This window comes from Myotis myotis, unplaced genomic scaffold (genome assembly GCF_014108235.1).
Source record: "Myotis myotis isolate mMyoMyo1 unplaced genomic scaffold, mMyoMyo1.p scaffold_m19_p_16, whole genome shotgun sequence".
Classification (NCBI taxonomy): domain Eukaryota; kingdom Metazoa; phylum Chordata; class Mammalia; order Chiroptera; family Vespertilionidae; genus Myotis; species Myotis myotis.
In genome coordinates this window covers 37,135,241-37,161,642 of record NW_023416320.1, presented here as the reverse complement: position 1 = coordinate 37,161,642, position 26,402 = coordinate 37,135,241, and the positions used below count along the sequence as shown (strand labels likewise).

General features: G+C 40.5%; 1 protein-coding gene and 1 pseudogene across 22 annotated transcripts in view; both read left to right on the top strand.

Annotated features, from left to right (window-relative positions):
- NCOA2 (nuclear receptor coactivator 2) overlaps positions 1 to 26,402 on the top strand; it is a 272,696-nt gene that overhangs the window by 130,715 nt on the left and 115,579 nt on the right. The window contains exon 1 of one of the 22 annotated variants that reach the window (XM_036338491.1): positions 15,308 to 15,824. The exons of the other annotated variants lie outside the window; for them this stretch is intronic. The gene's annotated coding sequence lies outside the window, so the exon portion shown is untranslated. Of the gene's footprint in view, positions 1 to 15,307; positions 15,825 to 26,402 lie in introns of those variants that run through there. 22 annotated transcript variants of the gene reach the window in all.
- Positions 17,741 to 20,225, top strand: LOC118670926 (annotated as a pseudogene).

The following is a 26,402-nucleotide window of genomic DNA, read 5'->3' as shown; positions in this document are numbered from 1 at the left end:
TCAATACTGATTACAGGATAAGTTGAACAAGGAAGAAAACTTGCATGGGAAAAGTTCCTGGGGGAGCCTATTAAAGAGTCAAGGAAACCTGGTAATTACAGAGGGATTGGGAAAAAGGGTGATGTGACCAAATAAACTGCAAAAGTAGAATCTAAAGATCTTGGAAATTGGTTGGGTTTGAAGATTCAGAGAGGAAGAGGGTTAGAGAAAATTTACTCTTTGACAGACAGTGAGAAGCAACAGATAGAGGAAGAGGAATTTCCTCAGAAAGGGGAGGAGTTCAATTTTGGACGCGTCTAGGGAGAGATGTCTACGCGAGGTTGAAAGCTGGGCACCAGAGCTGGGTGATGTGAGGCTAGAAGTGTACGTTGGGTCCCATTTATACAAATATGATCATGAAACTGTGTCAGGTCAGATCTGCAAGGAGTGACCTTACAGAGAAGGTAAACAGAGGATGTCTTTCAAGTAATGCCCATAGTTTTGTTATTGTTGGTTTTTTTGTCTTGTTTTGGGTTGATGGCAGGTTGAGGTCTACCCAACATTGGGCAGGGAGGTGGGAAGAAAAGCGTGCAGTGTCACTGAAGCCAAGGGACAATGTTGAAAAACAATGCACAAGGCTTGAAGGAAATGGTGAGAAAATATGTGTTATCTGAGGTTTTTCAGGAGGGCCAGTCACCCTCTGGCATATTTGAAAGGGAAGGGGGCGGATCTTGCTGTCACAGTGAGAGGAGGCATGTTACCTGTCTAAAGGTCTAGGAAAGAGGACAGTCTGTCCCTGGCTGCCCTCTCTGAAATGTCCACAACTTATCCTCGGTTCTGATCCCTGTTTTTGTTTTTGTTTTTCCTCCTTAGCACTTATTGCTATCTTACATATTGTATCGTTTACTTATTTATCTTGCTTATTGTTCCTGTCTAGATTGTAAGGTCAGGAGGGCAAAGCTTTGGATCACATTGGCTCACGGATATATCCACAGTGCTCCATACATAGTAAGGATCTCAGTGAGTAATTGATGAATAGATGTATGGAAGTTATAGTGATTCGCATAGCAGCCCTTTCTCCCTCTTTATACTATGAGCTTATTTTATGGAGCAGAATCATCTTTGTGCCCCTATTAATGCCTTGCATGTTGTAGCTAATGTTTAAAGTTTATTTATAGCAGCATCTGAGGGGGAAAAACTAAGGGTTTGCACTCAATTGGTCTGAGTTTGGATTTTTGGTCTTACTAATTTGACTCCAAGCTACCAAAACATTCTCTAAGCTTAATTTTCCTTCGTTGTAAATGGTTATAAATTAATACCTATGTTATAGGACTGTTGAGAGTATTAAAGAGACAGTGCATATCAGAGTGGCTGGCACACATTGTGCACCCAATAAATAACGTGTTTTGCAAGCTTTTTGTAGTGTAGCCTGGAGTAAGTTACTTAATCTCAGTGAGCAGGTTTTCTCATCTCTAAAAGGGAAAATTAAACCAATGTCATATGTATTTGGAGGAATCAGTGAGACACCATGTGCAGAGCACCTCACTGGCATCATGCTGCCTGACTGGCATGAGTTCTGCCTTCTTTTTGTGGACAGTGTAATATTTGTGGGCAGTGAAGTGGTTAAGAACATAGACTCCAGAACCAGACTGCATGAATTTAGATCCTGGCCTTTTTACTTTGTAGCTTTACTTGACCTAATAGTACCAGCCCCATAGGGTTGTTGTAAAGAAATACAAAGCTTGGAGCAGTACCTGGGTAAGTATTAAATGTATTTGATTACAAAGAATGTGTCTTTATTGCTTTTTTCCTCTCTTTAAACTATTAAATAGTTTTATTTGATGTAATCGGAGTAGGATGCCTTGTTTATAAAGAATGGGCTTCTTTATAATGAAATTGGCCATCTTTAAGGGGAAGATACAATAAAACATCAAAAACAAGAAAGCTGCCCTTTGTGGTTTGACCGGCTGGATGCCGCAGCGTGGCCTTGACTCTTCCATGTGCAGCAAAGAGAACGCGGCCCTGGGGCTCCCGTGGTTGCGACCCACTCAGGAGCAGGCTGGTTTAGTGCTTATCTTTGAACGACTTTTTTGTCACTTAGAAATTGGCCGCCATTTCCCTGACCCCATATCCTGCCAGCTGGTTTCTAGGAATGGTTGGCGATGTAGTTTGAGTAGAACCTGGGAGGAAGCTGCAAAATTGGAGGGATAGGTGGTAAGTAGCTGGCCAATCTGGAAACCTGCCCCTCCCTCTGGGCAAGACTTTCTTTACTAGCAAATCATTGTTCTAACAAAATTCCAAGAACATGTCTCTAATTGTGCCCCTTGATTCTTCATCAAGGATAAAAGCTCTGTCTTCAAAGAACCACAGAGTTCATGATATTACTATGGACGTGGCTGGATCTCTATAATGTCTAAAACAGGCTTAAGAAAAGAGAGGTCGCTGCTCAAATCAGCAGATTCCTTTTCCATTCGTATAAGCTACTGTGCAGAGCGGTTGGGTGGTGACATCCTCTCCCATTAGCAGAGTTTCTGCCGGACCTTCTCCTAGTGATTCATGTCCACCCCAGATCTCTCTCCCACTTCACCCTGGTGCTGGGATGGCAGGCGGACTTCATCTCTGCTGCCAACTCCTATTGATTGTAGTGATTGCCTGGAGTGCTGTGTTGAGAAGAATCGAGAGGCCACACACAGGCTCAGAAGTGATTAATTAGCAGTGTCTGCTGTGCAGGGAAGATGGGGGAACCGCAGCGTGTGTTGTACATTTGCCAAACTTCATGATAAGGGTTGAGCCTTGAGAGTCTCAGAGTCTCGCTTTGTGCTCAGTACTTTTGTCTTTGAATTAGTATGAATCAATTACTTTATTCCGCAGTAAAATAGAAATAAATTAGGAATCATCTATTAGCTGGGATTACATAGAGTGACCTGTGGCTGCTTTTCATTGCTTGCTTAAGGAGGATTTTAGATATCTAAGTTATTCTCAGTTCTCTCACTTCTGAAATAAGTTAATTGTTCTGTGCCTTTTTATTGAGATTGTCTTGCTTAGTTGGCACCTGTTTTTATCTTCTGTTTTGTAAGTTTAGCAGAAAATCCTAAGTTTTGGGATAATTCTACTTGTTGGATACTGATAATTAAAATGAATCACTTAGAACCTCGGGCACAGAGCAGGGGGCTGCACCCGACTGGGAGGGTGTAATCATTACAGAGTACACCAGGCGTCTCATTCCTAAAGGAAAAGCCATGTCTTCCCTGTCCCTTCTCAGAGACCAAACATAAGTCTCAGTTTAACCTCTTGTATTTTGCTTTTTCCATTCTTCTTGTGAATCAAAGTAAATCTTCCCTGTTTTGGCAGCTGACAAAGAACTAAAGTATAGGTATATTAGACTTCTTAAAAATTGTGGCAAAATAAACTTAACAGAATTATCATTTTAACCATTTTTAAGTGTACAATTCTATGGTATTAAGTATATTCACACATTGTTGTACAACCATCACCAGTATCCATCTCCAGAACTTTTCATCTCCCCAACTGAAAGTCTGTACCCATTAAACACCAGTTCCCCATTCCTCCTCCCAGCCCCTGGCAACCACCATTCTACTTTTCTTTTCTTTTTTTCCCAATGGTATGGAAATTTTTAAAGTTAATGTTGCTCATTGACCTAATATGCAGCAGAGTGTGAGGATCACTGACCTCGAGTGGGTCCCCTGGCCTCTCTGTAAGGCTGGTGTTCTGCGTCACCCTGTGTTTGGCCAGAGCAGTGAGCCTCAACTGGTAGGGTCTTGACGGGCAGTGGGATGGGAAAGCTAAAAAACCTGTAGCTTCTTCTCCAGGCCAAACGGAATTTATTTCTCACAGTTGTCACTTCCCAGATGCTTCGCTGAACTGGATTTTAAGAGCTGGATTGTGCAGCTCTTCACAGCGTGCAAAGAGCCTTGGCACCTTTATCTCTGGTATTCACAGTCCCCTGGGAGATGGGCACCATTCTTCTACTCTATGAATTTGACAGCTCTGGGAAGCTCATATAGGTTATAATCCTTTTGTGTCTTTCTCATCCATCCATCTGGTAGCTTGTATCAAAATTTTCTTCCTTTTTTACAGCCAAATAATATTTCATTGTATATATAGAGCACATTTTATTTATCCATTCATCTGTCAATGGACCTTTTGGCTATTGTGAATAAAGCTGCTATGAACATAGGTGTACAAACGTTTGTTCAAGTTCCTGCTTTCAGTTCTTTTGGATACATACCCAAAGTGGAATTGTGATTCTATGTTTAATTTTTTTTTTTTTTTATTCACCATACAGTTTCCATAGCATCTGTGCCATTTTCCGTGGACCAGCAATACACAAGGGTTCCATCTTCTCCATATCCTTGCCAATACTTATTTTTTGATAGTATTAGTTTTTTGATAGTAGCCATCCTAATGGATGGAAGTGGTATATCATTGTGGTTTCACTTTGTATTTCCATAATGGCTAATGGTGTTGAGTATCTTTTTTCATGTACTCATTGGCCATTTGTACATCTTCTTTGGACAAGTGTCTTCAAGTCCTTTGCTTTAAAATCAATTTGCTTGGTTTTGTTGTTGTTGTAGGAATTCTTTATATATACTGGATACCAATCCCTTATCCAGTACTATATAATTTGCAAATATTTTCCCATTCTATAGGTTGTCTTTTCATTCTGTTGATAGTGTTGAAGTCCAACTTTCCTGTTTTTTCTTTTGTTACATGTGTTTTTGTTGTCATATCTAAGAAATGATTATCAAATACAATGTCCTAAAGCTTTCCCCCTGCATTTTCTTGTAAGAATTTTATAGGTTTAGCCCTTATGCTTATGTCTTTGATATACTTTGAATTAAGTTTTGTAATTGTAAGGTAAGAGTCCATTTTTTTTTTTTTTTTTGCATGTGGATATCCAATTTTCCCAGGGCCAGAGAAATGTGAAGACCCCACTGAATGTCTTAAGCACCCTTGTCAAAAATCATTTGACCATGTGTATATTTTTTTTTTGTTATGATTTTTTTTAATATATTTTTTATTGATTAAGATATTACATATGTGTCCTTGTCCCCACGTTACCCTCTACCCCCCACCCCCCCCCACCCCCGCTCATGCCCTCACCCCCCCGTTGTCCATGTCCATTGGTTAGGCCTATAGGCTTGCATATAAGTCCTTTGGTTGATCTTTCCCCCTTACCCCCACCCTCCCCTACCTTCCCTCCAAGTCCCGACAGTCCAATCAGTGCCTCTCCGTCTCTGGATCAGTCCTTGTTCATCAGCTTATGTTGTTCATTATATTCCACAAATGAGTGAGATCCTGTGGTATTTATCCGCTCTCAAGTTCCATCCATGCTGTGGCAAATGGTAAGAGTTCCTTTTTCTTCTTCCTCTTCTTAAAGAATACCTTTCAGCATTTCATATAATGCTGGTTTGGTGGTGATGAACTCCTTTAGCTTTTTCTTATCCGTGAAGCTCTTTATCTGACCTTCTATTCTGAATGATAGCTTTGCTGGATAAAGTAATCTTGGTTGCAGGTTCTTGCTATTCATCACTTTGAATATTTCTTGCCAGTCTCTTCTGGCCTGCATGGTTTCTGTTGAGAAATCAGCTGACAGTCGTATGGGTACTCCCTTGTAGGTAACTGACTGTCTTTCTCTTGCTGCTTTTAAGATTCTCTCTTTATCTTTTGCTCTTGGCATTTTAATTATGATGTGTCTTGGTGTGGTCCTCCTTGGATTCCTTTTGTTTGGGGTTCTCTGCGCTTCCTGGACTTGTAAGTCCATTTCTTTCACCAGGTAGGGGAAGTTTTCTGTCATTATTTCTTCAAAAAGGTTTTCAATATCTTGCCCTCTCTCTCCTTCTGGTACCCCTATAATTCTGATGTTGGTACGCTTGAAGTTGTCCCAGAGGTTCCTTACACTATCTTCATATTTTTGGAATCTCTTTTCTTTTTTCTTTTTCGGTTGGGTATTTTTTGTTTCTTTGTATTTCAAATCTTTGACTTGATTCTTGGGATCCTCTTTTCTGCTGCTGGATCTCTGTAAATTATTCTTTATTTCAGTCAGTGTATGCTTAATTTCTAGTTGGTCCTTTTTCATGTCCTCCATGGTCTCCCTATACTTATTGAGGGATTCATTAAATTTATCGGCGGTTTCCATAAAATTCTTGAAAAACCTTATAACCGTGGCCTTAAACTCTATATCCAATCGTTTGCTTTCCTCCATTTCTGCCATTTGTGACCTGTTTCTTTGTCTCCGCATTTTGGCAGCTTCCCTGTGTTGATAGAGTGGCCCTGTGCGCCAGGTGTCCTGTAGGGCCCAGTAGCTCAGCCTCCCCAGTTACCTGGGGTGGACACTCTTGGTGCACTCTTGGTGCCTTGGTTGTTGTAGACTCACTGGGAGGAATTGACCTCCAGGCCAATTGGCTGTGAGAATCAGCTGTGTCTAAAGTGGGAGAACTTCTGTGCTGAAGACACCCTTCTGGGGCAAGACTTGCTTCAGTGGGGCTTTGGTGCTCACTGAGTCTGCTCCCTGAGTGCGTCCCTTATGGATCTGAGGAGTTGCAGTCTGGATGGACCCCCTCTGACCACTGGGTACAGAGGCTCCTGGATCTAAGGAGGTGCTAATTCAGCCTCTGCCTGAGGCCACACAGCAGGAGCCACGAAGAGGCTCAGCTGTGAAGCAATGCAAGCCGCTGCGGGGCCTTGGGCCTTCTCTTGGAAGTTCCAGGTCTGCCTGGTTCGGCTGCAGTTAGGTACATTCACATGCAAAAGCCTCTGCGGCAGCCTGGGTGGGGCGGGGTCTCAGGGAGTCAGAGGGCGGAGAAAGCGGCCATGGCCGATTCTCCGCCGGAGTCGCGGGTCTCAGTGTTCCGGTAAAGGCTGCAAGCACCTCTGAGGGAAAGCCGCCCTCAAGTTCGCCCGCTGCCGGACAGACCAGCTTCTCCCCGTGTGAGACCTGGGTCCCCAGAGACTTCCCGGAACCGGAGTTCAGAGCCGTCGGGAGTTTGTGATTCAAAAAGACAGCCGCGTCCTCAGGCGCCACCCCCTTTCCTCGCGCGCGCGCGCGCCGCCGTACCTCTGCACTTCACCTCCGCAGCGCCTCTGGCTCTCAGCGTGCTTTTCTTTCCTTCTAGTTGTGGAATTTACACTCAGCCAGCCTTCCTGTTGTTCTGGATGATGTTTGCTCAGTCCTTTGGGGTAATTTTCAATTGTTGTGTGAGGCAATAATTTCCCGGTGTTTACCTATGCCGCCATCTTAGTTGCTCCGACCATGTGTATATTTATTGGTAGGCTGTGTTACACTTTTAAAGGTTAGGTATCTTAGTTTACATACAGTCTCATCATCTCTCACTGATACTATTGCTACAACTTCCTAACTGCTCTCCCTAAGTTCTATCATTTTTTGAAGTCCATACTATGGCAAACTTTCTTTTTTTAAAAAAAACAACCATAGTTTTCAACTGCTCAGAACCTGCAGGTTCCCCTTCCCTGGAGGTTGAACTTCAGCTTCCTTCGCTCTGCAGATGAGGCTCATCCTAGCCTCGCTTATGCCCACTTCTCCAGCCTCTTCTCCCACCACCTTCACCCTTTTGCTCTAGACATGGGGGCTCCTTGCTGCCCAAGTGAGACGTGTGCTCCTACGCCCGTCAGCTTATGCACCTGTTTCTCCTCTTGCTTACGCACTTGGTCCTGCTTGTCCTGCAGGAGCAGCCTCTGCAGCCTCCTTGGCCCTTCCCTCCAAGTCAGCATTCTCCCTCTGCTCCTGTAACAGCCAGATCTCGTCATGGCATTTCTGGGCATGGTTTTAAGTTTGCTTTCCTTGATTATGGGTCTCTGGAGGAGAGGGGTTTTGTCCTGTTCATTTTGTATTGCCAGCACCTGACTTAGTGCCTCACTTCATTGGTACTGAATAACTATTCATTGAATGAAATGAATTAACCTAAAGCTGAAAAAGAAAAGGCAATGAAAGAAGTGAAAGACATCAAGTCACGTATTAAAATGGTTTTCCTTTATTATAAACTTGCTGTGGCCGATGGGGCTTTAAAGAAACATTTCTTTTTTCGTCTGGTGATCTTTTCCCCGTACTTGCTACTGTGATTTCAATTATCATTAATTACCCTCTTCCAAACCAGGGTAAATAATTTAACCATATTTTGAAACGAAGGAGAGAATAAGGTGGAAGCAGAAAAAAGAGGAGCTGGGGTGAGGGGAAAGTGAAAGAAATCACCACCTCATTCAGAAGCATTTAACAAGTGACCTTGAAGTTGAGTCAGAATTGGCTCCTGGTGCTCGGCTGCAGGGACACTGTGAGAAACACAGTCTTAGAGACAAACAGCAAACACATGCTCCTTGACACCTTTTGTCACGAGTGCCTCTGGTGCCTGTAGAAATTCGGGATTGATGAATAATTAATGATTTGCCTCAGAAGATAACATCTCCTCAAAGAGAAGCTTTTTGTCTAACCTGGACAATTTGGTTAATAGTGCCAAATTTGTGGATAAATGAAAACTGTTAGTCAGATCTTAGTTCACACAGGTTGTCAAGAAAGCACATGAACGTCTCACCATCTGTTGCCTGCGGAACGTCCCTTTCTGATCCGAGGAGAACAGTGAGCCAGGCTCTTCCGTCTGTGTGCGAGCTTGTCGCTTCCTTTGGGCTCCATTCGGGAGGAGATCACAAGGATGGCAGAGTTGGACGAGCAAATCTGGCTAATCCCCAGAGTTCAGGATGACAAGGTGTGGAAGGCCATTCGCCACCACCATCAGAGGCCGGGTTATCACTCCTCTGTTTTATCCCTGGAACCTCGATCCTTGAACATTTTAAAGAAGCAGTGTGGTCTAGTCTCTGCCTTTGGTTCCATTTTGACCTCTTAATAACAGTTTGGGAAATTTTCTCTTGAATTAATGTGTACGTGATTCTGAAGTTAGGTATTTGAAAAAGTCTGGGAATTTGAAGTGGATGCTTCAAGAGTCCCAGAATTAGATGGGGCTCACGTTGTGTTTAGCCCCAAGATTTCACAATTCTGAATGGTCTGTGATCCTTTCGGAGACCTTTAGGGAATAATGCCAATCTCAGAGGACTGGGGCAATCAATGAAACAGATTCTTGTGGCATACAATCTGCTTCCTGAGCCTTAGGCATTTTTTTTGGAAGCCTGAGGTATAAGACTTTTAAACCCTGATAGGCCACTGGGCCTGTCATTAATTCTGGTGACCAGATCCCTTAGAATTTCACCTGGAACCTAGTAGCACTCCAATGACTCCAAAGAGTAACTGCCCCTTTAAAAGTGACTGACTTTGCAGTGATTTGTATATGCACTGATTGGGAAGCATCTATTCAGAAGTTGAAGCCTCTGAAATCCTTGCAGTACAAATGCTGGATGGAGCTATAGTGTGCTGTTTGTGTATTGCTCCATTTCATGAAGTGGGAACGTGCCAGAGTTGTGTTTAGAACTGATTGCACTCTGTAGTCCTCCCCAGCTCTCTTCTGTGTGGGTATAAACTGCAGTGATATCATGGACGATTATACACTGCTATTTGCATAAGCCTTTTTTATTGGAAATAACCCAACAAAATAGTGCTCACTGCTAGCTTAGCGCAGTTGGACCTTCTCTAAGGCTCATTTTCCTACATATCAACAGAGCGAAATCTTTAGTTAATGTTAGCAGGAGAGCATGCATAGGAAGTACATATACTGATAGGCCTTTCCTCTATCCCTGGCTCTGCTCTTGAGGAACAAGATCTGAGGTCAAGTGACATAATTCTAGGGCCACTGTGACTAATGAAAAGAGCTAATTCAAATGGGCAGTGTTATTTTTCACTTTCTTATCTTTTATGAAACTTATCCCTCATTGCATTAAAAATGTATTTAACATGGCTTAATGATTCTATATTTTATCTGGTTAAAAAATTGATATTTAGATATAATCCTATATAATAAAAAGCTAATATGCTAATTAGACCAAACAGCAAAACGACCATCCTGACGACCTTCCAGACAACCGTCTGGACAGGCCGAGGTGGCCGGGGGTGTGAGGGCCAAGCCCCTTGCATGAATTTCGTGCATCAGGCCTCTAATACAGTGGTTCTCAACCTTCTGGCCCTTTAAATACAGTTCCTCATGTTGTGACCCAACCATAAAATTATTTTCTTTGCTACTTCATAACTGTAATGTTGCTACTGTGATGAATCGTAATGTAAATATCTGATATGCAGGATGGTCTTAAGTGACCCCTGTGAAAGGGTCGTTCGACCGCCAAAGGGGTCGCGAACCCACAGGTTGAGAACCACTGCTCTAGTAGGATTATAATGCTAATGGGTTTATGGATTAATGCCATAAACGACTTAAGATTTGTTCACATGCTGCAGCTTGTTATATGTGACATCTTCAGGGTTTATCTCATTTTTATTCACATGAATAAAATATGGTCATAACATATCAATAAATTGTAGATTAAAGGTTTGCCACTTTTGATACAGTACTCTCAGTTTATTTTTTGAAGTTAGTATTATGGAAATTTAGAATAGCATAGTAACTCCCCGTGTACCCTTCACCCAGTTTTAGAAGTTATCAACATTTTGCCATGTTTTAAAATTATAAAAACAGCATTACTAAAAGTTTGGAAATCAGAATGAAAATCACCTATGGCCTCACCCACCTCACCAGCTCTGATGGTTGCATGTATTCTCTTCCATCCTTTCCTTAAAGTTGTAACAGCTAGATACCGTTTCCCTCTTCTTTTTGCTGAGCATCATATTAAACTAGGAGCTAACGATAACTATTATCGATGAATGTCCTCCGGTGCCAGGGCCCGGGCTAGTTGCTTTCCATTTGATTCATAGAATCGTAACAATAAGAACACAATAAAGGCAGCTCCCCCACCTGCCCCCATTTACAGGCAAGGAGCCTGAGACTCAGAGAGGTTAAGTAACTTACTCAAGAATCATCTATCAAGTATTTGGGTTCAAACTAAGGTGTAACTCCAAGGCCATGATCCTTGATCCTATAAAGTGACTTCTTCAAAAGCATTTTTTCGTGTTGCTACATGATACATTTTTAAGCAAAGAGGAATGTCAGTACATAAGTTTGACCACATAATCTATAGAAGCAGCACCAGAATAGATGCTGCTGAGGATTTAAAGGGATAAAGGCATGATCCCTGCCCTTTAGTGTCTGCTTCAGTGCGGAAAAACTAACCCCTATGACACACGTACAAAGAATACACAATAGGGCTTAATGTGGTAGTGTTTGCTATAGTAAAAACTCTACAGAAAAGGAGATAAATGAGGATTATGTCCCATAGGCAGAGAAGGCTGCTAACAGATTTAGGATTTCAGCTAAAATTAAGAAGACTGACAATGCCAAGTATTGGTGAGAATGTGGGACACCCAGATTTCTCACGCGTGGCTTGTAGGAGGGTAAATGGTAAAACACTTTGGAAAACAGTTTGACAGTTTCTTATAAAAATGTATTTATCTATGAGCCAGCAATTCTCCTAGGCATTTACCTATGAAAAGTGAAAGCTTATGTCTGTTAAAAGACGTGTACATGTGTATTATAGCAGCTTGTATATAATAAGCGTGTATTCATTTTCTTTTGTTGAGTAACAAATTATACAAACTACATCCATTTGTGAACTCCCTGTTCTGGAGATAGGAAATTCAGCATGGCGTGGCTGGGTTCTCTGCGCGGAGTCTTTTGAGGCTGAAATGAAGGTGCCAGCAAGAATGAGTTCTCGTCTAGAAGCTCTGGGGAGAAAGTCCACTTTCAGCTCATTCTTCTTGTCGGCAGAATTCAGTATCGTGCAGCTGCAGGACTGAGGCCCTGTTTCCTTGCTGGGTGTTCGCTGGGCACCACTCTCAGCTCCTAGGGGTCACCAACAGCATATCGAACCCTTCTTGTGCTTCGAATTGCTGCCTTTTTGTACTGCCAGCTGGAGAGAACTCATCATGATTAGACCAGGCCCACCTCAGTAATCTCCCTGGCAATTGCACCAACTAACAACCTAACCGCTGGAGTAGTTAGTCCTGGGGATTAGGGGAGTGCACAGTGGGCAGGGGTCTTGCAGAAATCTCAGGATTCTGTCTACCACCAACCCCCAATTAGAAACAACCCAGCGGTGCATCAACAGGAGAATGGATAAACAAACTGTGGTGTATAGCCATGCTCCGGAAAACCCATAGCCCTAGCAAAGGGGCAGGTTATTCATATTCATAACACAGATGCATCTCAGAAACTTGGTGCTGAAAGAAGCATAAAGAGTACTCATTGTATGATTCCATTGGTTTGAAGTTCTGGAAGAAGCACAACTAATCTGTGATAATAGAAAATAAAAGTAGTGGTTATTGTGGGGATAAGAAGGTGGCGATAGCCTAAGAATGGGCACAGGAGAACTTTCTAGGGGTGGTGAACGTGCGTGACCTCTTGGTAGGAGTGTGGATTACATAGGTGCTTTCATTTGTCACATGCTTAAGATCTGTTTATTGCACTGACTGTAAATTCCACCCTAATTTATAGAAACTAAAACATTACTCTGCTGGGTCCTTGTCTTAAGAAATGAATCACATATATATGCTGATGTACCACTATATGTATGTCTTTATATACCATCATAAAACATGAAAGCGAGAAACAACTTTACAAATTGTCTATTCTAATTCCCTTTTAAGCACTTTGGCCTTGATGAAGAAAAAAATTGAAAATTCCTCATGATAAAATCTGCTGCGGCCACCCTCTGCACTCAGGAGGGGAGGTAGACAGCGGCACCCATTGGTGCTGCCAGCAGGAAATGCGACAGGATAGGCAGCGACCATCTAGAAGTGTGAGCACGAATCTGGATGGAGACATTTTCCTTAGATATGTTTGGCAGGAGACAGTTTTCTTACTGAGGTTGGTTTGATCAGGGAATTCACAGCATTATGCTGCTGCCCCGTGGTTTGGCTACGAAATAAGTTGTAGAAACTCCATTGTGGTTATGGCTAATAAAAGACATACAGTACATGGTGTTAATTTCAGTGTCTATCACTTACCCTACCTCTATAGAAATCAGTGATCTATAAGATAACCAAATGTTTTATGATGTTATGAGCAGTAAAAGAACAAACTTAGGTAGATGGTATTAACAAAGCTGCCCTCCGCAATTTTTAGGCTTTATTTATTTATTTATTTATTTATTTATTTAAATTGATTTCAGAGAAGGAAAAGGAGAGATAGAGACATCAGTGATGAAAGAGAATCATGGATCGGCTGCCTTCTGCATGCCCCATACTGGGGATTGAGCCCGAAACCTGGGTATGTGCCCTGACCGGAATTGAACCATGACCTCCTGGTTCGTAGGTCGAGCCATGCTAGGTGGGCTAGGCTATGCTTTTAAAAAGTTTCACATCTACGAGATTAGTTTCCTAGGTTACATTACCTTCATATGATTCCCTGGCTGATTATTGACTTTATATTTTAAGTGCATAATGAAAATATTTAGATGGCTATTAAAATCATTATAATTTAAACAGTTTGGTTATCTTAAAAATTCTGTATTGTGTTTTGCCCTTTTGTGATGAGCCGTGGCCACATGCTAGAGTTATTTTAAAGTTTATTTTCTTAGTGTCTGGAGCCTATGTTCATCGACACCTCTGTAAGCATTTCAGGTTCTCTCAGTGGTTGGAGTAGCTTCCCAGAGGGGGCCTGGCTCCTTTCAGTGATGTAAAGAGAATTAATAAACGCCCACTCCATCCTACCAAAGCTACTTATATGTTGAGTGGTTAATATAATTCAATAAACTAGGAGTTGTGGAATTAGTATTTTCAAGTTCTTTGAGTTCTGAGAAATTGCAGTTTTTCGTATAGATAACTCATGATATCCTCTGTAATTGTACTACAACAATTCTGTTTTTTCTCTATTACACAATATAGTATTGGCTTGTAGTTTATGTAAAGTGATTTTGTTAGATAAACTCTTTGTCTTGATCTATAGGTATTAAAATTATTATTTAAAATATCTACACACCAAAAAAACCAATACTGTGTAATTGCTCTTCTATGAGGTATTAAATTTATAGAAACAGAAAGTAAATGGTGGTTGCCAGGGCTGGGGGGAAGGAGAATTGTTGTTTAATGGGTAGAGGGTTTCGGTTTTGCAAGATGGAAAAATTCAGAAGTGTTGCAAAACTGAATTTACTTATGATTGCTGAACTGATGATGGTAACTTTTAGGTTATGGGTATTTTACCACAATTGAAAGTAAAAGAAAATATTATAATATCTACTATGTTTTTCATTTTTGAGATGAGAAAACCAAGGCAAAAATTATAAGCAAGAAACGTAAGATGTAGCTTAATCTGTTTACTTCTTTTTTTCATCTGTGTCCGTCAGTTGTGTGTTGTGCCCCAGTGTGGCTTTCTTTGGGGGAGGGGGGCAACTCCTTACCCCATCTTTTTGTCCATTTTCGATTTTGCAGCACATCTTGGGCTTAAACTCCTTCCCAAAGTTGCTTGATTGGTAGATTTAAAACATTTTAATACGAAACAAACCATAACTGAAAATGAAGCAGGCATTCATGTAATCTGTTCTTTGCCTAGCACATCAACCTGTTACTAGGGACATTTAAAAAGTAGGGAGCAACCATTGTGTCAGGCACTGTGCTAGCATGTCCACATATGTGTTTTGAGAATTGATCGTTTATCAGGAATGAATTAAATTGGCCAGACTGAAAGGAACTTTTGATTATTATTGTCTTTTAAGATTGTTTTGGCCGTGGGAATATTTTACTGCTTGGGACAGTTTATACATTACTTAATGAGGATATATTCCTAGTAAGAGTACATTTTGGTGTTAAAAAGTGTGCTTTTATGCATTTAACTGTATGAGGAGCTAATTTCCAATATGTGGGTAGCCATAATGTCTCCAGGGTGTTCCTTCTGCCAGATTTCTATCCCTGGAGGCAAAGCTGGAGGGAACAGGACGGTACACATTCTCTTCTAACTCCCGCCTCCTGGTACTGCTCAGAGGGGAGAGTTCTTGGCCGCTGCACTCTCGCGAAAGGAGGAAGACCGGGCATCAGAATGTTTGTGTTAGCAGTTATTTTTAGCAGCAGATCTAGAAAATGTTAGCGTTTTCATTTTAGGGTGATACTTTTATATTTATTGATAATCCCAAAAGAAGTGAATGATTTTAGATTTCGGTGTGTGAGTGCTTGTATGCAGTATGCACGTTTGTGTGACAGAGAGGGGGAGGGAAGGAGGGAGGGAGAGGAGAGAGAGAGAGAGAGAGAGAGAGAGAGAGAGAGAGAGAGAGAGAGAGAGAGAGAGAGAGAGAGAGGAGACATCCCCTTACTAACAGGAGGGAACAGAGGCTTACTCAGTCTGTTATCATAAAGCTCTGCTAATGTAGCTTCTGAGTCATGTGACTGCAGAAAAGGCTATTATCTCAATGAAAAGGAAACTCGTTTTTAGAGCAAGCATAGAATAGAAGCAGGAAGAATTTTCGAGTGTTCCACCATGCTGGATTGTTAAAGGGAGATCTGTCTGATCAGCAGCTAAAAAAGGATTTGTGAGGCTAGTTTGTCAGATGTGGTTAGAAACAAATGATAGACGGAGCGAAGCAGCAGGGGGCTCAGCATGTGTTTAGGTTGCCATTGGGGCGGAAGGTGGGTTTGGGTTAATAGAGAAGATTTATCTCTGAGGCAGTAAATTTATTGCTAATTGTGGGGGGGCTTTTTGTTTTTGTTTTGTTGTTTTTGGTGCGGGTTTCTGGAAGAGTGGTGTGTGGCGTTTGTATTTACACCACTGGTGAAGATAAAGACAAGCTGCTGAACTCTGGTTTGAACTGCAGAGGCTGTGGACAATTACAAGGTGTGTTTCACAAGTGCTCTGACTGATGTTTGATAATGTTCTTGGAATTCTGTGTGCTTGTGGATTGGATGTGCTGTTGCCGACCAGAGCGGGAGAACTAAGCATGACAATCAGGCAGTGGTAATGCCCTCAGGAACAAATAGGTACAGTGCGATCCCAATTGGTTCCTTCCTGGTCCTTATTTCTTTTGTGTTTATTTAGTGACTTAAGATTTCTTGCAGCTTCTTTATGTGGCCAAATACAGCCTCATGCTTATTTTAGAAAATATTTTTGATAAGCATTTTCTCAAATTCAGAAGAAGAATCTAATGCAAATCTTAATCATTAAGGAATAAATATAAACTTTGTATTTCCATCTCTTTATTTTTTCAATATCCTTTTGAAATTCAAGCTTAAAAGTGAGCTTTGCAGTGAATTTGAAATTATTTAATTTTTGGTTGGGTAATAAATGAAGGTTTCTTTTTTGGCTGAGCACTAATTAATAAAATTTTTCTCTCTATATATATAGTACCTAACTTTCTCTGATTTATTACATCCTTATGCTACTGCATTCAGGAAGCTAAAAACACCCAGTTAATCTTTATACTGTGCTTGTCCACTTTTGCTCATGCTAATGCTATTAATTCTCTTTGCAGTCTGTACCTTTCTGCTAACCTTGGAAGGTGTAGTGCTAAAAAACCCGAGATTGGTAAAAGATAATTATAAGCTTTATCTGAAGGGCTATTACACAATATGTACCTGAGGAATGAATTTACTAGTATATTTTTCATTTACCTTCTATACCAGATATGCCCCATTTGAGGTATATATTTTTAAATCACACATTTTGACACTAAGTATACTGTTTACATCTCCCTTGTGACATTGACATTGAACTAGAAATCTATCAAGCTATTATGCACTGTATAGAGTTTACAAAGTATTTATCTTTTTAAAAAAATAGTGAGAGTAGCTCAAACATAATTTTTAATTATACTAAGTACAGGCTATTTTCTTTCTTATAATATTTATAAACCATATCTTAGCATAATATAGTTTAATGAATCATTAATCTTATTATGGTGGGATTTTCTTTATTAGAAATCACTGGTACTTTAGTTTATCTCCATAAAAAGACAATTTGGTTTAACTAAACACTTAAGTAACTGTGGCTTTGATTATTTTGGAATTTTTCTCTTTAATTCTGGGCCTCTCCCACCTTCTTGAAAGCTGTCTATAAGACATGGTTACATACTGGTTTCAGCCCAAAAGTCACAAGCATCATATGTTAAAATTTCGAATAATAAAAATTAGATAGTCAGAGTATTTGGACTTTCTTTGTTTTTCTTTTAAATTTTATTTTGTTGCCTTATCTAAAGTCTTTGAAGTGATCCAAGGACTTTGGAATAATTCAGGGTTTTATTGAGCACATACTATTATTACAAGACAACTCCATAAAGCAATATGCGAAAACAAAGGCAAATGCAATATTTAAACCAACATGATAACTTATAACTGGCACTGGAACCCAGCCTCAATAAATGTAATTGTACTGTACAGCATCACCTCCAATAACATTGCTTCCTTCAATGTCACTTTGTTATAACATTGATGAGGCGGGGGGGCGGGGGAGGGGAATCAGTTCCTGACTGGGACCACTGTCTGTGTGGAGAATGTATGCTCTTCCCACATCTGTGTGGGGTTTTTCTAGGGACTCCAGGTTCCTCCCTCATCCCAGAGATGTGCACGTGAGGTCAGTAGGCATGGCTACTTGTCACTGTCTGAGTGTGGTTGGGTGTGAGTGGCCCTGTGATGGAAGGCGCCCTGTCCAGGGTGGGTCCTGCCTTGGGCCCTGAGTGTGGTTACAGGCTTTGGTCACGGAGACCCTGAACTGGAATCAGTGGGGGTGGAAAATAGTTATCTTATTTGTTTTCATGAATCTTTCATGAATATATTTCTCAAATATGTGGTTAGCTCACACTTATTTCAGTGTTTAATATTGGAAGTGTTTTGGGTCTTTAGCAATGTTTGATGTTTTTGTGATCAGAAATATATCTTAAGAACTCAACTCTTATTTCTATCATTTAGCCTGTGGTCAAATTGGTTTCATTATAGGCCCTTTCACTTAACATTGAAGTTTCCTAGAACCATTGATGATGTTAAGTGAACACTTACTGTATCCTATAGGAATTTTTAATTGTTGAGAGGAATTTTTGGTACAACTTGTTTGGCCAATCAGAGAATACATTCGCCATATCTTCATGAATGACTTTTCACATGTGCAGGTTTAAATGGTAGTTTTAACTGGTGTCCATCTGTGGTAGTTCCGTATCTCCTTTGTATCATAACAGAAAGAAGTTCATTTTGTTTACAGCCACTTAAAACTAGGGTAGTTTTTGTTCCTGATCGTGTTGGTTTTCTCCTAGGACATCAAATATTACTCCTTTACATTCTAAAATACTTTTATGTTGTATTATCACAAAATACCTTTACTTTTGGAGGCTGGCAGTGCGAAGAACCTCAGTCTTATGATTAGAGCTAAAAGGCACGAGTTTTGACGTCAGGGTAGTGTCTAAACAAGCCAGGTGACTAGCTTGCAAATCCAGCTGCACTTGAGAATTCCAACCACAGTAATTAACCACAAATATTACAGCCAGGTCTGAGCTTGTCCGGCTGAGGGGGTTTGTTGCTGGGAACAATCTTTAATTTGTGCAAAAGATAGGGTAAGAAAAGATGGAATTCAAGGTGATCTTAGTATTCAGTGTTGTAAAACTCAGTGAAATATGTACATAGGAATTTTCTTGTTTGTGAAAGTAAATGTTTGGGAAGATTTAGACGGGATTAGGTATTGGGCTATATTTAATACACAGTTTAATTCTTGGGAAGCCAAGGGGATGTAAAATTAATGAAGTGAAAACATCTGTGCAACAGCTAGCAAATTGTTCCCGGGGACCTCGTAGAGGGTTTACTCCAAAAATTATCACTCAGAAATGCTGAGAAAAGTTTGGAATCTCTTGGCTTACCCATTTCTCTCTCAAGTGTTGTAGTCCTTAAAGAGGTAAGCTCTGGCATTGTCTGGTGTGATTTTAGTTGTAGCAGTGACTCCTTTCACCAAGCTCACAGTTACTATGCAGGGTTATAGCTTAGTGTAACATAAGCATACATTGGCTTTAACTGTAAAGATACCTTAATTATTACTATTTTTTAATAAATATTTTGCCTGAAATATCAAATACTACCATCTTGATGTTGAATAAAGTATTTCCTTTTAAAACCCAGTCAAGATGAGAAATATATAGCCATACTTGGGAGATATTGGGGTTCGGTTCCAGAACACCACCGCAATAAAGCGAAGGTCGCAATAAAGCAAGTCACACATTTTTTTTTGGTTTCCTGGTGCATATAAAAGTTAGGTTTACACTATACTATGGCCTATTAAGTGAGCAATAGCGTATGTCTAAAAAAACAGTGCACGTACCTTTATTAAAAATACTTTATTGCCCCAAAATGCTAACTATCATCTGAGCTTTCAGCGAGTTGTGACCTTTTTGCTGGTGGAGAGTCCTGCCTTGTTGATGTTGAAGGCTGCTGCCTGATGAGAGTGTGGTTGCTGAAGGTTGGGGTGGCTGTGGCAATTCTTAAAATAAGACAACAGTGAAGTTTGCCACAGTTCAACTCTTCCTTTAACAAGCGATTTCTCCATAGCATGTGATGCTGGTTGAAAGCATTTTACGTACAGTAGAACTTATTTCAAAATTAGATTCAATCCTCAAACAATACTACCGTGTGGGCCGGCATAGTCATGGCGGCTCGTGTCCTTTCCTCCTGTGTCCACCGCCAGCCCGCGGCCTTGGCGTCGCTGCCCCGGTTTCCCACGCTGGCCACCGCCCGGCCACTCAGCACCACGCTGCGCCCCGTGGGGACCCAGTCGAGGCCCAGGGCTCCGGGCTCGGGCTCGTGCAGGTGCCAGGCAGAGTCACACAGCTGTGCCGCCAGTATAGTGACGCGCCCCCGCTGACGTTAGAGGGGATGAAGAACCGTGTTCTTTAAGTCTTGAAACTCTATGACAAGATTGACCCAGAAAAGCTCTCAGTAAATTCCCATTTTATGAAAGACCTGGGCTTAGACAGTTTGGACCAAGTGGAGATTATCATGGCCATGGAGAACGAATTTGGGTTTGAAATTCCTGATATAGATGCGGAGAAATTGATGTGTCCACAAGAAATTGTAGATTACATTGCAGATAAGAAGGATGTATATGAATAAAGTATCAGACCCCTTTTCTTCACCAAGAAGATAGAGGCGAGTGTCTGGCTGAGAGAACCAGTTTTGGCATCATTGCTGACATCAACAGAGCAATTCTGTTTAAACTTGTATTTAAATTGTCTTAAGTTTTTGTGCCCTTTGAAAAATAAATCTATAAAACAAACAAACAATACTACCGCTTTATCAACTAAGTTTGTGTACTATTCTAAGTCCTTTGCTGTCATTTTAACAATCTTCACCGGGAGTAGATTCCATCTCAAGAAACCCCTTTCTTTGCGCATCCATAAGAAGCCGCTCCTCATTTGTTAAAGTTTTATCATGAGATTGCAGCAATTCAGTCACATCTTCAGGCTCCACTTCTAGTTCTCTTGCTATTTCCACCACATCTGCAGTTACTTCCTCCACTTGAAGCCTTAAAACCCTCAAAGTCATCCATGAGGGTTAGAATCATCTTCTTCCAAAATCCTGTTAATATTGATACTTTGATCTCTACCCGTGAATCATGAATGTTCTCAATGACATCTGAATGGTGAATCCTTTCCGGAAGGTTTTCAATTTACTTTGCTTAGATCTATCACAGGAATCACTGTGGCAGCTATATAGCCTTACAAAATGTATTTCTTAAGTAGTAAGACTTGAAAGTTGAAATCACTCTTGGACCCATGGGCTGCAGGATTGATTTTGTGTTTGCAGGCATGAAAACAACATTAGTTTCCTTGTATATCTCTATCAGAGCTCTTGGGTGACTATGCACATCGTCAGTGAGCAGTAATATTTTGGAAGGGCTTTTTTTTTTTTTTTTTTTTTTTTTTTTTTTTTCCTGAGCAGTAGGTCTCAACAATGGGCTTAAAATATTCAGTAAACTATGTTGTAAACAGATGTGCTGTCATCCAGTCTTTGTTGTTCTACTTATAGAACACCAGGTAGAGGAGATTTGGCATAACTCTTACGGTCCTAGGATTTTGACAACCTAAATGAGCATTGGCTTCAAATTCAAGTCACCAGCTGCATTAGCCCCTAACAAGGGAGTCAGCCTGTCCTTTGAAGCTTTGAAGCCAGATATTGGCTTTTCCTCTCTAGCTATGAAAGTCGTAGAGATGGCATTTTCTTCAAATGTAAAGCTGTTTTGTCTACATTGAAAATCTGTTGTTCAGGGTAACCACCTTTGTTAATTATCTTAGCTAGATCTTCTGGATTCTACATCAGTACTTGCTGCTTCTTTCCTTAAACCTCACGAACCAACTTCTGTTAGCTTCCAACTTTTGTTCTGCTGCTTCCTTACCTCTCTCTGTCTTCCTAGAATTTAAGAGAGTTAAGGGCTTGCTCTGGACTAGGATTTGGCTTAAGGAAATGTTATGGCTGGTTTGATCCATTCAGACCACTAAAACTTTCTCCCTGTGAGCAGTAAGGATATTTCACTTTTTTTTATCATTCATGGTATTCGCTGGAGTAGCACTTTTAATTTCCTTTAAGAACTTTTACTTTGCTTTCACAACTTGACTAACTTTGGTACAAGAGGCCTGCCTAGCTTTCGGCCTATCTCAGCTTTCAACATGCCTCCCTCACTAAGCTTAATCATTTCTAATTTTTTATTTAATATGAGAGATGAACACTTAGAGCCCATTGTAGGCTCATTAATTGGCCTGATTTCAGTATTTTGTGTCTTAGGGAATAGGGAAACCTGAGAAGAGGGAGAGAGACAGGGCCAGTCTGTGGAACATTCAGAACATGTATTGATTAAGTTCACCGAAGCAATTATAATAGTAACATCAAAGACCAGTGATCACAGGTAACCATGAAAAATATAATAATAATAACCAAAAAGTTTGAAATATAGCTAGAATTACTAAAATGTGACAAGAAACAGGAAGTTAGCAACTGCTATTGAACAAATGGTGCCAATAGACTTGCTCAACTTAACACAGGGTTGCCATAAACTTTCAATTTGTTTAAACACACACACACACACACACACACACACACACACACACACACAATATCACTGTGAAGTGCAATAAAACAAGTTATGCTTGTGTTGAGGTAGAAGCTAGATGTTTGGTTTCATCATTTCATATGTTAAGTCAAATAATAGTTAATTGACTATGAGGTTTATATTTACAATTCATGTTTTATATCTGTAAGTCCTTAGATACTAGTCAATAAGTATGATGTTAAAACTTCATCAGATAACAAGTACTTTTAAAATTAAAAAATTTTTTAATTAATTTATTTTTTAAAAAAAATATATTTTATTGATTTTTTATAGAGAGTAAGGGAGAGGGATAGAGAGTTAGAAACATTGATCAGCTGCCTCCTGCACACCACCTACTGGGAATGTGCCTGCAACCTTCTGTCCGAAGGCCGATGCTCTAGCCACTGAGCCAAACCAGTCAGGGCTAATTGATTTTTTTAAATTATTTTTTATTTTTATTTTGAGAGAGAGACATTGATTTGTTGTTCCACTTATTGATGCATTCATTGATTGATTCTTGTATGTGCCCTGACCAGGGATCGAACCTGTAACCTTGATATATTGGGACTATGCTCTAACTGACTGAGCAACTTAATTGTTTTTAATTGGCCTTTTCAAATTTTGCTTTTGTGTTTTAGAATTTTAAATGAGAAAATGTTTAAAATTTTATTTTTATTTAATCTTATTACATTTCCCCTCTCTTTTTTTATTAATTGAATTTCCCCCCTTTTGATGAGGAAAACAACATTAGGAAATAACAGTGATATTGTTAACCATAAAGCTAATCTTTATGTAGAATTTATTATGTGCCACATACTGTTCTAAGGACTTCACATATATTGATTTAGTCCTTATAGCAACATTGTTTGTGCTGTCCTTTGCCTGCACAGGAAACAGGCACAGAGAGGCAAAGTAACTTGTCTAAGCTCACACAGGTATAATAAGCAGTGAAGTAGGATTCAGACCCAGGCAGTTGCCTCTATAGCCTACGCTCTAAATTGCTATATATACTGGGTTCAAATGGTGCTGCTGTTGGAGTTGCTGATTTATTCTGGAATGGGGACAGGATGAACATAGGGATAAGGATTAAGGTAGAACTGATTTTGTTTTTTAATGTTTGTACATTTAATGAACTTTATTTCTATTCTACTTCAAATATGTTATAAGACGAAAGCATTGTTTAACTTGTGTTTGGTTTGCACTGGAAACGTTCATGAAAAGTAACTCACAGCTAATTCAGAAATGTGCTTTAGAGGGAGGTGATCACCATATGAGGGAGAGCATTGACATGGGTAGCAGAGATTGGTATGAGACATGGACTATGAATTACCATGAGATTCGTGAGACATGGACTATGAATTACCATGAGATTCTCAGTTGAAGGCGTGTGCTGCATATTTTCTTAATTAGCTACCTCTCCTTTTCTTAGACCTTGCTCTTTCTAAGGTCATTGCACCCTGATGTAAAAACCAGAGAATCCAAATGAAGATCCTTGTTTTCAGATATTGCGAGCACCCCTGGAATAGTAACACTGGCTTATGATTTGTTTTGAGTCAGTTTATGTCCATGCACATTCCCGAGAGGAGCTTGTGTCTACACAGACATTCAGAGAGGGATCATTTACAGTTGGTGAAACTTTAATAGTTAACAGGCATGTTGATTCCTAGGTGATGTCACTCTGTCTTGTCGGGATTTGTGATGGGAATGGTTTTACCTCACACAGTCCTTGTAACTGGATCCTTGGAAATGAGTGGGGAAGTAAAGTATGGATATAGCTTTTGCATTTATCTTTGGTCTCAATTGATGTACCCTCCCATCTGGTTTATTTGTAAAATGCAAAAATAACCAATTTTATTCTTGCACTTATATCTTCCTGTTCATTTATTTAACAGCTGTTTATTGTAAGAGTTTGTCATGTCCTTCATTAATTAGTACAGGAGAAGAGTCAGCGACTGTCTCTGGGGGTGGGGAGAGGACTGATCAGGGGACCCTTAGAGAAATGGTGAAAGTTAGGCCAATTCTTCAGTGGAGGACGACCAGCAGGCACTGGAGGATACTCGAGGCCCTCACTACCCAGCATAGAGCCACCAGCCACAGGTGGCTTTTGATCATTTGTGATGTAGCGAATGCACATTGAGTGCAAACACAGGGTAGGGCAAAAGTAGGTTTACAAGTTGTGAGTATGCGAAACACAGAGACTGTTTTTGTATTATTATTTATTCATTATTGTATTATTTTCCACACGAACAGCTATAAACCTACTAACTGTACATTACTAAATTTAATTTCACCTGTTTCTTTTGACTTTCACTGTGGCTATTGGACAATTTGTAGCTCCCAGGATTCCCTTGTCAGCGTTGCTCTGAGCCAGGGGACAGTGGGGGGCAGTAGTCTTTCCTGTGGATGATGCATCTGTGCCCGATATGAGGGATATACCAAGGACCAAGATGATATAGAGGCTTCCCCAGCCCACAGTCTTCTAATCAGTAGCAGATTAGAAGCATTTTGAAGTCCACATTCCTTGGTGGACATAAAAGGCCTTTTCATGATCAGACTCTACACATTCTCAACTTCTGTCATGTTCTATCTTTAATGAACAATAGTTTATTCTTCTTATTCACAGGAGTTATGTTCTGTAAAGTCGTGGCTAACACTAAATTAGCAAAGACTGAGTCATTGCTTCTTGGGGAAATACAGAATTCTTTAAATACCTCTGGTCACAACTCAATACATAACCTTATTTTAAGTGTGTTTCTATTGTGTTTCTGTGTAAAGATACTTTATTATATATATATTGTTGATTCACTAACATTGAACTTACGGCCAGCAGCGCTGTAACTCCTGCCTGAATTAAGCTCATCTTAAATATGCATATTTCTTCATAAGGCACATCGTAGCCTCCTGTGCATAGGGACATATATATTAGGCTGTGTGCTTTTCTCGTTTAATTTGCATACTAACTTGTTAGTGAATATTATTTCTGAATTATACAGACATGGAAACTGAGGCTCCAAAAGGTTAAGTATCTTTCCCAAGGTTGTATTGCTTGTCAATGGTGAAAGCAAGAGATGAGGCAGACCTCACGTGACTCTGGGGCCATGTTAGGAGATGCAGTTAAGTACCATTCTCACTAAGGCTTCTGTCTTTGGTGGGACCACAAATTCCCCCACTCAAAAGTGTCCATATCTGTTTGATAGCCTAGCCATTGAAATCTGGAAGAACTGAGCATGTGATATGATTTACTCTGAGGTAAGGTCGAGAGCCCCTACATATTTGTTAACTATAGTGACAAAGATCCTCTGTGTGTCTTGTCATTTTTTTCGGTGTATCTTTTCAACTTCTTTTTCTGCCCCCAAAACAACTCTGTCTTACATATCTCACAGACTCTACCCATCACCATTATCTTTGAATAGAACTTCTGTGCTGGCCACTCCAGTAGCTCGCAGAGCGGTGGAGAGGTGTCTCAGGTGTTGTCGTAGTGTCTTCTGTGGGAGAAGGTGGATCAAGCTTCCTTGGCACAGCCCATGAGGGTCCGAAGGAAAAGCTGTGGGCATGAGCCATTCAGTTCAGAATAGGGTGCAGAAGAGTCGGGTCCTTTGAGACATTTATTGAGAAGATGGACAGTATTCTGGGTCTCACGTTTCTTCACACCAAATATTAGAAAACCGAGTTAAATTCCCTGCCTGTTCTGTGTGAGTGTTTGTCTTTCATTTAGACAATCAGCTGGAATATATGTTGGTCAGAGCTAACCATTGTTGAGTTATATACATCTCCCTCTTCCAGGGTTGAAGGAGAATTCCTATAATGACCCATACATTCCAGAGGGCTCCCTGGTTCACTCTCCCGTCACCTCCCAGGTTATTTCACCTCCCGGGTAACTTCAAGATAATTGGAATAGATTCTGGGACATAATTCTCTAATGTACATGGTTGCAAATGTTATTGGGGTGCCTAGGGTTAAGTAGGGAGAGAGACAAGGTAACAGATGTTAAGTGGGAGTGGTTTCTTATACAAAGTTTACTGTGAGCAGATGTACCAAAGTAAGAGAAATTGGCCAAATTATTGCCCAAACAAAAAACAGGTTTTTTTCCACTGGTAGAGGCCTGGGCTGCAGGTATGGAGCTCACTGAGGGCCCAGTTGTACTAAATGGGAGCCTGGTCCAGTCCTAAATGTCTAAACCACCGAAGTTCAGTATAATTTGCAGTTCAGGCAAGTAATGAATGCAATGTATTTACTGTTGGTTACAGTTGGTACCTGCAGGTGGCGGGCCAGTCTGAGGGCTGGAAACTTTCAAGCAGAAGCACAAGTAACCATATTACAGTGATGTGAGATTCAGAGAAAGGTTCATGCTTCCCTTGGTAA